We start from the raw sequence: 13,880 nt of genomic DNA, 5'->3' as shown, positions 1-13,880 counted from the left end.
CTCAATCAACCGCTCTTTATGCTGCTCCATCTTCACTCGTGTTTTTAAAAATGCCGGTCGTGAAAACAAACCAAACCGGGAAAGTAGGGAAGCGGAAGTGCGTGTGCAGCGGATGTAGAGTGGACCAATCAGAGCCCTCTTGTCTGCGAGGCTTCTGCGGTGGTCACAATTTTTGGGAGGTGCGCGCAGAGCGTCTGCGAAGGTGGGGGGGCTACGCAGACACTGTCTGCGACGCTATCTGCGAGGACTGGGTTGTCAGCATAAATTGGCCTTTAGGCTCCTTAAAGGGTTCTCCTTGAATGACCAAAGGATCTTAGGCTCTTTAAAAGGGTACTACTTGGAGGTTTAAAGGTTCTTAGGCTCCTTAAAAAGGTTATACTTGAATGAACAAAGGATCTTAAGTTCCTTAAAGGATTTTACTTGAAGGATTAAATGTTTTTTAGGCTCCTTAAAGGGTTCTACATGGAGGACTAAAAAGGTTCTTAGGCTCCTGAAAAGGTTCTACATGGAGGATTAAAAAGGTTCTTAGGCTCCTGAAAGGGTTCTACATGGAGGACTAAAAAGGTTCTTAGGCTCCTGAAAGGGTTCTACATGGAGGATTAAAAGGTTCTACTTGAATAAACAAAAGGTTCTTAGGCTCCTTAAAGGGTTCTACATAGAGGACTAAAAAGGTTGTGAGGCTCCTTAAAGGGTTCTATTCGAATGAACAAAGGATCTTAAGGTCCTTAAAAAGGGTTTTACTTGGAGGATTAAATATTTTTAGGCTCCTTAAGGGTTCTACATAGAGGACTAAAAGTTGTGAGGCTCCTTAAAGGGTTCTACTTGGAGGATTAACGTTCTTAGGCTCCTTAAAGGGTTCTACCTGGAGGATTCAATGTTTTTTAGGCTCCTTAAAGGGTTCTGCTTGAATGAGTGAAGCATCTTAAGGCCAATTTATGCTGACAACCCAGTCCTCGCAGATAGCGTCGCAGACAGTGTCTGTGTAGCCCCCCCACCTTCGCAGATGCTCTGCGCGCACCTCCCAAAAATTGTGGACCACCGCAGAAGCCTCGCAGACAGCGTTGCAGACAAGAGGGCTCTGATTGGTCCACTCTACATCCGCTGCACACGCACTTCCGCTTCCCTACTTTCCCGGTTTGGTTTGTTTTCACGACCGCTATTTTTAAAAACACGAGCGAAGATGGATCAGCACGAACAGCGGTTGATCGAGGAAGTACGGACATCTATACGACTCCAGTTCTAGTCATTATAAGTAACCGGAGGATAAACACTCCACTAACCACACCCACCAACTACTCCTAGCGATTTCGCGACTTCACGCCCCCTTGCATTGTGGCGGTGAATAACATCGCGCACGCCTATTACTCCCTGCTCAACGATAAATTACAACTGTCTGCGAAAAGCTGTCTGCGAAAGCCTTGTCGCAAGAGCATGCAGAGGCCTTTAGGCTCCTTACACAGTTTCTTTTGGAGGACAGAACGTTGATATTGGAGACTCCTTCCATGAACTTCACATCAACAATTTCTTAAACCCGTTTACAGAAGGTCCACCATACAAGTACCAATAAGCTGTTACTATAGAAACGATAATGTATTAGAGAGGTGTTGATAATTTTTTGAATGTCGCAACATTAGGCTACATTTAGGGTTTATTACACTGGATACTAGGGTTGGGTGGTATTACGGTAAGAAGGTATCCCGAGGTATCCAAAAGTACCAACGGTATCGGTCTCATTACCGTCATTTAAAAAAAATATATAATATCTAAATAAATATGGGAGTACATGAGGTCATAATATAAAATAATAAATTGAAGATCGTCCCGAATAACTGTGTGATCGTATTTTCACTAATTCTATCAATTTCCTAAAGTTCTCATCGCGTGCAGGGTTGTTTATGTCGTTACCATGGCAACCCTGCGTGACATTTTGGAGTCTGACAGATGAAGGAAGAGTTGCGTGATGCTTTGAAATATCTCTTAATGCTAGTGTTGCCACACGTCCAGGTTTTTCCGGGATTGTCCCGGTTTTTTGTGGAAAATGGAAAATGTCCAGGAAAATGGAATAACCTTCCCGGGACACGTTTTGTCCCGGTTTTTTACTTCCTCACATTATCCCCATTGAAATAAACACAAATCATTAATGTTTCTCGCAGCCACTTAACATATTAATAGTTTTCACGTAAGCGGGCATATTGTAGGCAGCTACTTGTGTGGCCTCACCGAATGTTTGCGCACGCAGCCAGTCGCCGTTGCTAGGTGATCGTGGTCAATACAACGGCGGCCGCGCGAAATCAAAGATACTGGAATACCGTAATACCAAACAATAGGTGAGAGTTCCCTTGGTCGGTGCGCGAGTAGGCTGGCTGTCTACTTCCTATGTTCTGATTCTGATAAAGGCTGGTTCTAAAGCCTGGGCCAATTTCATCAATAAATGAATCATTAAATAAATCATTAAATATATCAAAAAAGAATGCCTGAACACTGGCGTGAGAAATGAATAAATCAGTTGTCCCAATAACATAGCACCTCTCTCTTGTGATTAAAACAAAGGATTAGGGCTATTTGGTATGATACGGTAGTCTAACTTTTAAAGTTCAGTTCTCCAGAGAAAAGGCTAAAACAACAACGAAGCAGACTGAGAGAAATTATATTGATTATATTTGTATTATTTTGATTTGGAAACAGAACGGGAGGAGAGACTCTTCAGGGGGCTGTTAGCCTACTATTAAATATTTGTTTAAAAAAAAATTGGCGTCCAAATAAGATCATTCCTATATGAACTTATTTTTTGTAATAATATTTGTGGTAGTGTCCATTTAAGGGTTAAGAAGACAAAATTAATTTTAACTAAACGCCTAACTGGACCAGTTGAACTGTTTTATTTTTAAACGTGAACATTCACATAAGGCATAAGGCATCGTAGATGTGCGTGTCCGCAGCCCTCAACCCCCGCGCTCGTACGTGCGCGCAGGCGCGACCGCCGACCGATGTGTCCCGGTTTTTTACAACTCAGATGTGGCAACCCTACTTAATGCACAAAATTCGCTTTGCTGCTTAATCCATACCACAGTGCACACAATTCGCTATGCTGCTTTTAAATAGTACATTTGAGGCATAGGCGCACGTTACACAGTAGGCCGAAACAAAATATTTTTTTCTCGGTAATACCGTATACCCCGGGAAAACACAGAGACGGTTTAAAGGTATCAAAATTTGGATACCGCCCAACCCTACTGGATACTAACATTTATTCACAACACTATGTAGGAGCATAGCAGTGATCTGTTAAAACACCTCATCTGATGGAAGAGTTAACTCTCACTTAACATTAATTATCTCATCTCATCATCTCTAGCTGCTTTATCCTGTTCTACAGGGTCGCAGGCAAGCTGGAGCCTATCCCAGCTGACTACGGGCGAAAGGCGGGGTTCACCCTGGACAAGTCGCCAGGTCATCACAGGGCTGACACAGACAACCATTCACACTCACATTCACACCTACGGTCAATTTAGAGTCACCAGTTAACCTAACCTGCATGTCTTTGGACTGTGGGGGAAACCGGAGCACCCGGAGGAAACCCACGCGGACACGGGGAGAACATACAAACTCCGCACAGAAAGGCCCTTGCCGGCCACGGGGCTCGAACCCGGACCTTCTTGCTGTGAGGCGACAGCGCTAACCACTACACCACCATGCCGCCCACATTAATTATAATAATAATAATAATAATAAATATTTTAATGGAACACAAGAGAGTCAAAATAACTTTTGCTTTTCAGACTTAACCTTGATCATTCATGTCATGCTCCCAGCTGTCTGCGCACTTTACTTTTTATGGACTTTTGTGGGCATCACTACATGCAAACAAGCTGGTTTGGGAACGCAATTTCACGTTACAGGGATCAACATGCGCACGCCAGTATGAAGAAAATCAGCGTTTTTGAAACTTTTAGTTCGGGTTGGTTTACGCAAACATTTATACACACCTTTACTAAAAGACTGATAAATGAGGCTCAGCATTTTGATGGCAGGATGTTTGCAAAACTAAATATTTTATAATATATGCAATTTCTGTTTTTTGCAAATGTCCATAACTCTTAACTGCATAGGAATGCAACAGTTTTATGCTAATTCGTACAGATCCTGCAAGAAGGTACTTTGTGACTACAACACACTTATCTTTCTCTTTGCCAGAGGTTTGGAGACAAAGACTCAAACTCAGAATACACCTAATAATAAACAGACAGACTAAAAAATTAATTAATTAATTAATTAAATTTATTTATTTATTTATTTTAAAAAACAACAACAAAAATACCCACTTGTGGGCATCGGAATTAGGACCACATATCCAAGCGGCCTGGGTCGCATGTGAAAAAAATCGGATCTGTGTCGTTCAGATTGTCAATAACAAATCGGATACAGGTCACATATGGGCAAAAAAAAAAAAAAAAAAAAATCGGATATGGGTCGTTTCAGGGTACAGTCTGAACGTAGTGTTAAGCAAACATTAGCCGAGTAGCTTCTGGAAATGGTTTAGACGTCAACCAAGTTTAATCCTGAAAGTCTACAGACGTTTGAGGTTTAATAGAAGCATATATGATAAGTTATTTTACCTCTTTAAAAATTAATTAAAATTATCGAATTTTGATGGGCCCACTGGGGTCACTTAGTGTCTGGCCACACCCCCTTTATAACATCATATCTTGAATATTAATTTCTCAAGCCAAGATGCCTTTACTTAAGAGGACTCTGTTTACAAATTCTAAAACAATGCTTGGGAGGTTCTTTTGTCCGTGCAGGAAACAGTGGCACGGATGCAGCGGATAGATCAGGTTCGCCACAAAACCAAAACTCCAAAACCAGTACCAGGCGTAGTATCACAATTCTCCAGACCAAATCCATAAATCAGAAAGGGAGCAGCGAATGCACACTTCACAACAAACAAAACCACACAGACTGAAGTCACTCAACAGTCACTGTTCATGCTAAATTACAATGTTCTGCTTTTTATTACTACAACACACGTCACTTGGTGCTGTTCATCAGGTGGGATGAAATAAAATCAAAATCAAACATCTTAAATGTAATTCAACTGAATGTATAATGCGTATATGAAAACGTTAGAAAGGGACAGGAAGTCAATAGCAGGCTGTGGCTTTGTTGCTATGCCTGTGTATTGTGTTCTCACCCTCACCCACCAGGTCAGTGGAATTTCCTCCTGAGAAGTGTGTAAAACTAAACGGCATTGTGTATCGTTCTCTCAGCGTGCGCGCGCACAGGTCTGCTGTTTCATACATGATTACACTGAGCTTTAATAAAGGCCACCTTGTTTTACACACACACACACACACACACACACACACACACACCGCAAAAGCATTTCCAGTCTGGGGGTCACTCAGCTGGACGTTTTTTCTAATCACAACTGCATGTGAGAACTGTCCTAATGGGTGGGGTATAATATTCTAATGAGCACGCTTGATATGCAGTCCTCTGTCTGAGACTCCAACTCTGCTCAAGCAACTAAACACAGAAGCCAGGTTTCCATTGCAGTTTTGCGCAAAACTTTTTTTTAAATTTCAACAAAACACAATTGAGAATGCTCTGCATTTCCATTGCGTCATGTTATGCGATTAAAGCTGGGGTTTCTTCACTCTTAAAGAGCACTCTTTTTTCAGAAAGGTCGCGTTTCCATTTCTCTTTGTGCAAATCATCTGAATTAAAATGTCAAAAATGGGTTTCTATTTCAACTTTGCAAAAATACTACGTTTCTGAATTGTCTGAAAAACCACCTCATGCAAACGTAAAACCCCTTTTTTTTTTTAATTCAGGTATCCATTACACTTTTAGCTTGCAATTTCAAACTGTGCATTAAGCAAATTACTGGAAGCACAGCAATGTTTGCTAGGTTAGCTAGTCAGGGAAGGAGAGTGTGTGTGTGTGTGTGTGTGTGTGTGTGTGTGTGTGTGTGTGTGTGTGTGTGTGTGAATGAGTGAGAGCGAGCAAGACTGGGAAAGAGACAGACAGAAAGGAAGGTGAGAAGAACCAAAAGGAGAGAAAGAGAGGAAGTGTGTGTATGACAGTTAATGATGGTGTGTGCAAAGACCCAAGAATACTTCAGCAGACACAGTTCGCATAAAATCGAGTATACAGGTAGTCGTTGACTTACCACTGCGTTTGGTTACGACTGACCGGTCGTAAACCGATCTGGTCGTAAGTCAGCCTATGTTAAATGAACGCAAGCATACTGTGATGTGTAATGATATTGTAATCATCTTAAAGTCTTATTTTATCAACATTTTCTTATTTCATTACCTTGGCTCATTATTTGGTTTAAGTCAAACACTGCATACTACACTGCGTACAGTACAATTCGTTTAATATGTGCAAAACAAAAAATACAAAATACAGGTGTGAAAAATAGAAAACATTTTAGTTTGAAATATACCAAAATACAAAACTTAGTGACCGCTGGCATCACTGGTGCTTGGCTGTGGGTCGTCTACATCATCATCAGCTGTTGCAGCGCTCGGGCTGGCGGGAGGATTTGCTCGTTTCATAAACCAGGAGCTGGGGCGGAAACTGTATGACGGAGTACGCGAGAGAGATTGCGCGTGTGCCTGGAGCTGGGGCGGAAACCATCGTACACGGCAAGAGGCGCTGCCGGGAGCTGGGGCGGAAACTGTCGTACGCTCAGCTGGGAAACACTTGCTAGTCATAACCAGACGGTCGTAAAGTCGATTGGTCGTAAGTTGCATAGGTCGTAAGTCGACGACTACCTGTACTTTGTACACGTCCATGGTGCGTGAAGCAGTGTCCCCATGAGTATACTTGGACTTTTAGACTGTTGTGTATACAGAACAATAAAATAAGTTTTTTGTGTGTGCTCCGTGTGTGTGTGTGTGTGGGGGGGGGGGGGGGGGTGTGGGGGGTGTTTAAGTGTAAATCCCAGGTGTTGTGTAACAGATCTGTTTTGTCTCACAATCACCCACCAGGCAGAAGACGGATTTTAAAACAAGCTCTGCTGTTCAAACACTGACGCATTACACTGTAAACCTCTCTCTCTCTCTCTCTCTCTCTCTCACACTCACCCCTTCCAGGAGCTTCAACTTGTTTCACACAGCTTCAGGCTCTAATTGAATACATCTGAACCATGTCTCACCACATAACTACACCTGCACTCATCAGGTACCGGTCCAGTATGCAGAGATGCCTACCCCAAATTTTGAATTTCAGTATTCTTGAAAACATTTTTCAGTATTTTGGAATGACTTTCAGTAATATTAATTTATGCGCATTTCCATTATAAAGCGGTGTATATACCAGTATGTTTAACATTTAAATTATTAAAAAGTACTGTTTTGTGTGAATTGAATAAACAAAACACGAGCAGCCATCTCAACTGAATTTCCACTCAACAAATTTCTAGAGCATACAATATATCACATTTTTATAAATACAATAGTGTTCCCTGTTTGCAGACATTACGGTTGACTACCAATCATTGGTATTGAATGTAACTCCTCAAAAGTATTATATTATATTGCCTGGCAAAATGTTCTACCTGTTAACGGATGCTAATAAAATTTTTAAAAAATTTCTTATTTCATGCCAAAGAGTCTCCGACATTGTTATCTTAATGTCCCAAATTCCAATATATAAATACTTCAGCATAATGCTTCAGAAGAGACACTGAATAAAATGACATTTAGAATTGTATTTAAAACAGTGGAATGATCAATTTTTTGCCACAATCCCAACAACACTAATCATAAAATTCTGTTTTTGATCATACTACATGTACATTTGTACTTGCAACACTGAAAAGACTTTGAATTAAAGAAGTACAGCCAGTGTTTGATATTTCAGTGAATAAAAATCATACATGTAAAAAGAAACTGAATAAGTTTAACTCACATTTCATGGCACTAATTGGCGAGTTCAACTCCAAGCACAGGTCAACCATCACCACTTCAGCACGTGTCACGTTCCGTGTCTTTTCATCCACAGATTTCGTAAAAAACTGCTGGATACCCCCAGATTTACTTTCCGCCTGACTCGCCATTTCAGCATACTCCACGTTTTTTTTTGTAGTTGACATGCCGCGTGCAGTCATCGCGACCACCATGAGTGATGTTAATGTCAGTTCTACACAGTTTGCAGTGCACGTATCCATTGCCCTTTTGACTGGGTGTAATGCGCGGCCATTCTACCGTATCAAAAATAGCGCGAGCAAATGTACGGAATCTGCGCATGTCACACACAGCATGTACGGAATCTGCGCATGTCACACACAGCATGTGTGGTTGTCGTAAAAATAAATAGCCGTGAATCACGCATGGATTGAAAAAGTCACTTGGACATTTAAAAATAACTCACTGGAATTTTTTAAGACTTTATAATAATTCCGTACAGAATAACACTGTTTGCCATAACATCGTATTTACGTAACTTTTCCGTACAAAATACGGCCAATCCGTACTAGTAGGCATCTCTGAGTACGGTACCCATTTGCCTGTTCTGATACCAGGTGATGCTACATGACACAGGCCTAGCGCACATTGCCTAGAAAAGAGGTACAAGAAATGCATCACTCAGAATTATTTACTGCGGTTGTAATTTATCGCAGGACCGATATCATACAATCGTATCGCCCAGGTCCACATTACCTCTCACACACACACACCAAATACACCAGTCAGAACTCAGGAGAACCTTGAAATCTAATCATTTTTCAACCATCTGCTGGAAATCAGGCAAATCCTCCTCATGCGCGAGTTTGTTGGAATTAGAAATATCCCTTATTGCAGCATAACAAAATTGGGACTTCATACCCAGCATTGACAGTTAATTTATGTCGCCATTTTCTCTGCCAAATTGTAATGTTACCGTGACAATCTGCAGACATTCTCTAATGAGTAATGAGCTATGATAATCATTGATGCGATTAGTTCAAAGCTAGGGAATCAGTGAGATTTTAGCAACATCACAAGCTTAGCTCAAACATAGCCACACCCACAAAATCCATGGACTCCGTATAAAAACGAAAACCATCACATGAAATATTATGCACTAGAACCTCACAAAATAACTGATTATTAACATATGCTTCAATCCGGTTTTCCTTTTCCAGGTCCTGATACACCTGTGCCGGGTAACCTGTTCTACAGCCTGATTTAAAAAAACAAAAAAAACAAACACAGAGTGTGTATTAGCTGTCACTAAGTCTATTTGCCCTGTGCGTATCAGAGTGCGTGTGGGTGTGGGTGTCTCCTCGGCACCAAGAACAATTGCCTGCTCTCTTAACAACCCATAATAACCAAGGTTATACATGTATACAATAAAACTGTAACAAAAGAATTGGTCAAACCAGGGATGTGTTGTTTTGCTTTTATCTGGAGAGAAAATGCCTCATCACAGTCAGCTGATAACATCTGATAATTTAAAAAATAAAAAATGCCATGACTAAGAACCACCAAGCAAACAGTGTGATATGCACAATATTTACATTTACAACCTGTAATACAACCCCAGTGCTATGGAAATAGTAATCTACCTCCTGCCTAGAAACAAAGCGCAGGACATTTATAGGTGGGTAGGGACACCTCAACACAGTGTACATACACAATATATCATTTGAGTGGCCATTTTGATTCGACGCCACTTGCAGACCTCGGGGTTAAGGAAAGTGTCCCAGGTCAGCAAGCCGAGGTGTTGTTTTTGGTCTTTGGTCAGGTCAGAAATTATCCTTCAGTCAAATGCAGCATCATCTCAAATTAAGCAAATTACATAAAATTTAATGTCACAAAAAAGCTTTACGGAAATCCTGACATACACCGATCAGCCATAAAATTAACAACACTGAGAGATGAAGTGAATAATGTTGATTATCTCATACAATGGCACCTGTCAAGGAGTGGGATATATTAGGCAGCAAGAGAACAGTTAGTTCTTGAAGTTGATGTGTTGGATGCAGGAAAAATGGGCAAGTGTAAGGATCTGGGCAACTCTGACAAGGGCCACATTGTGATGGCAAGATTACCGAGTCTCAGCATCTCCAAAACGGCACATCGTGTTGGGTGTTCCTGGTATGCAGTGGTTAGTACCAAACAAAAGTGGTCCAAGGAAGGACGGCTGGTGAACCAGCAACAGGGTCATGGGTGTCAAAGGCTCACTGATTCGCATGGGGGACGAAGGCTAGCGCATATGGTTCAATCCCACAGAAGAGCGACTGTAGCACAACCTGCTGAAAACGTTAATGCTGACAACTTTCTGTTTTAAACTTTTTCAGCAGTTTGTGCTACAGTAGCTCTTCTGTGGGATTGGACCATAGGGGCTCGCCTTCATCCCTCATTCGAATCAATGAGCCTTCGACACCCACGACCCTGTCACCGGTTCACCTATGTCTCACGAGAACATCATGTGGACGAATGGGATGTGATCATTTTGATATCCTGAGGGTCGCTTTTCTCTGTTTTGGGACCATTTCCTTCCCTCTTGAGGTAAACAGTACAACCCTACAGAAACAGGAAACAGCCAAACGCGAGGGGGGAGCTTTAACTAATTAGCATAACTATGGAACTGTGTCACGCCAAGATGGCAAAAACATTGTGACTCTGCATTAACCTCGGAGAGTTTTGAGTCGCAGGGATGTCATTTGTGGTTGACGTTTGTGAATAGTTCCGTGAAACAAAAGACGAATATTTATATCTTTTCTCTGTTCCTGCTTTTGTGTTTTCGTTTCTTTCTCTGTAAGATCGAAACATTAGGTGTGTAACTCCAAAGTCGCTACCATGGAGTCAAGTGCATGCATTCTAATGCTAAGATAGCTAAGCGCTAGCTAGAATGATTTAGTTACCTGTCCAGAAAAGTGACACGTCATCGAATCTTGTTCTATCTTGCAGTTGCACTCACTAGGCAGGCTTTCCTTTTCCGCTGGCGAGAGAGCCGAGTCCGCCATGTTTGCCCGCACCAACTTGTTTGGCGGGGAGGTGGAGGCAGAGTAAGTGGGGGTCACTAGTTATGTTTATGAGGCTGCTGCTGGCCTCATAAACATGACTAGTGACCCTCACTCTGCCCCATCCCCTTCCCCGCCAGTACCATACCTCAGACTCCTGGCCCACTCTGCCCCCCACCTCAATAAATAAAACCAGTGACCCCATTTACTCTGCCCCCCCGGTTGTTTACCTGATTTGCACATTTGTTTATTTTATCTTATTGTTTACCTGATTTGCACAGTTGTTTATTTATCTTATTTTTCATCTCATTTATTTAGTTCTTACTTCTTAATATCATAGAATAGACCTTTTTTATGTAGCTCCTTTATTAGAATAGCCTGTCTTTATTTAGTATTTATTTATTTAGCACCTTAACTCCAAGCCAAATTCCTTGTAGTTGCAACAATTACTTGGCAATAAAGCTTTTTCTGATTCTGGTGAAAAGGAGATCAAACACACCCCACGATGGTCACGTGATATCGTTGCTCACTTGCTTTGGCGATCTCCAAAATCGTAATATGCGGGACACTTTTTATCTCAACAAAACATTTACACACAGGATACACGGTGTGTGTGTGTGGTAGTGAAACATCTTGAAATTCCAAAAGCAAGAAAAAAATAGAACATTTTACCCAGAATTCAACTTTACAGTCAGAACCTTTAAATACAGAAACTACTGATACGGGGCAGTCATCCCCCCCCCCCCCCCCCCAAATAGATGCACTGGAACATGTTTAAGATTAGAAATCATCTTGGAATTTTCCGAGCACCGAATACAACTAATCACGAAATAGTCCGATATTTGGAGAAGTTACATAATTCAACCAAAACTGTTTCAGGAACCTACCGAAAATGAGTCGTGTTCCAAACTATTGTAAAAAAAAAAAATATTGACAGACAAACTTAGCAGTGACGCCAAAGAAAAACAAGAGCTTTAATGAATCAAGGTAAAGACCATGGTCACCCAGTGTCCCTTGTATAAACCAATCATGTTAAAGATAGGTAAATACAGGTCATTTGTACTCTTACGAACTACCATGGACATAAACCAAGCGGGGTTTTATTTTCGTTCCTCTATATAGCTTGTATAACCAATCTGAGGCAAAAATAAAAATAAAACGTTCACAAATTAATACAAGATATCGTGATGTATATCGTGATCTTCAGGTACCGCGATACGATATTGTGTGTCATATCGCCAACCCGTAATCCATAAATCATTAAATTTCTGTACTTTTCTGAACAGCACGGATATTAAAGATGGCGGTTAAAGCCGCTGTGCGGTGCACGCGCGGCAAAAGGAGAGACCTCCCCCCGACACTTTATTTAAGTCGCACGTGCGACAGCTGACGCTCTGTACGTGCACGAGTGGACGCACGCGCGCACATACACTATGTGTATTCCCATCAGTGTTGTCTGTCAGGGTAGATGAAGCGCTGGGATGGGCTCGCGCTCATTTACATATATTATAATATATATATTTTTTAAATACACACATATATCACACAGCGTCACTTAATTCTCTAAAATTATGACATATATCGCAAATAAATACACAACTCTGCAGAAAATATATATGTAATGGTACAAAGAAAATTGCATTTGCATACACTCACCTAGAACTGATGCTGAGGTAAACAGCAAGCTAATCGAGCTAGCTAGTTTGTTTTGCAGAGATTTTTAAACAAATAGTAAATACACTAAAATAATACATTTCATAGTTATATACAAACGTCAAGACAACCACACTTTTCAAATGTGGAGGATTTAAAAGCTGTCTCAAATGTTTTACGACAAAAGCGTTCAAAATCCCAGCAGTTTTTAATGTTTCTGACAGGCGGACAATCGCTAGCAAACTGCGTTATTCCGATTCCTACCGGTATTCCGAACAAATCCCACCTCCTGCTACTTCAGGATTGGCTAATTTTATCACGCTTCTCCGCGTTGATTGGTCGGCTACCTCCGTGCTTGATAAAACAGCCAATCCTCGCACAAGAAGACGATTAGACAGAATACTGGTAGGCCAAATAATATCTCGCGCACTAGGCGTCTATATGCTAGCTAACAACACAATCTTACTCCAGGATATTATCATCTCACGTTTACATGCAGCCAATAAAAAGCTCGGAAGGAATTATTGACGGGACGCGTACGCTTTAAATTCGATATAAATTCAAGGACGAAAAAGACACGACTGACAAACATCTTACCTGTTTCCTCGAAATACTTTTTTTTGTTTTTATTCCACAGAGGTTTGACTGAACATGGCACAAACCAGCAGTACAGCCGTAAACACAACCCGAACGCCGCTGTTAGTACGCATGCGCAACTCCCTCTATGCTTGCACATGCGCACAGCAGGCTTTCTCTCCGGTTAGCAAAAAGTGTCAGTGCTTATTTAGTGAAAATGTTAATATACACACACATATCCTCGCTTTATCACTATAGCTGATTAGCCTTGACACGTTTGTTTGAAATACGTAGCTAAACGGTTGCATAAATATACATATACAGTATATAATCGTTTGACTCACTTCTAAGCTAGTAATGTATCGTTTTCGAACGAGTCGATTCTTTGACTCGGCTCTTTCAGGTGGTCAATGAGAGCGGATTCACATCTAGTCTATGATCCGTTTTTATTTGTATTATAGATGCATTTGGCCCAGTAATAAAATAATGTTTGAATTTTTAATAAGAAATGATTCTACTTTATCTGACCATTTCTAACGAATCGTTCACGAACGAGTCGACTCGCATAGTTTTTCGAGCTGATATTTACCGCTTTGTTACATATATAAAAACACACCCTAAAATACTTGCAAATGTACGTCTTTATTGAATTTATTTAACGTGAATTCTTCTCACTTGCTAGCAACAACTA

General features: G+C 41.1%; 1 protein-coding gene across 3 annotated transcripts in view; it reads right to left on the bottom strand.

Annotated features, from left to right (window-relative positions):
• LOC132873390 (rab GTPase-activating protein 1) overlaps positions 1-13,310 on the bottom strand; it is a 121,571-nt gene extending 108,261 nt beyond the window's left edge. For all 3 annotated transcript variants that reach the window (XM_060908900.1, XM_060908901.1, XM_060908904.1), the window contains exon 1: positions 13,211-13,310. The gene's annotated coding sequence lies outside the window, so the exon portion shown is untranslated. The remainder of the gene's footprint in view (positions 1-13,210) is intronic.
• Between the last annotated feature and the right edge of the window lie 570 nt (positions 13,311-13,880).

This window comes from Neoarius graeffei, chromosome 25, assembly GCF_027579695.1.
Source record: "Neoarius graeffei isolate fNeoGra1 chromosome 25, fNeoGra1.pri, whole genome shotgun sequence".
Classification (NCBI taxonomy): Eukaryota; Metazoa; Chordata; class Actinopteri; order Siluriformes; family Ariidae; genus Neoarius; species Neoarius graeffei.
This window is presented reverse-complemented; position numbering and strand designations above follow the sequence as displayed.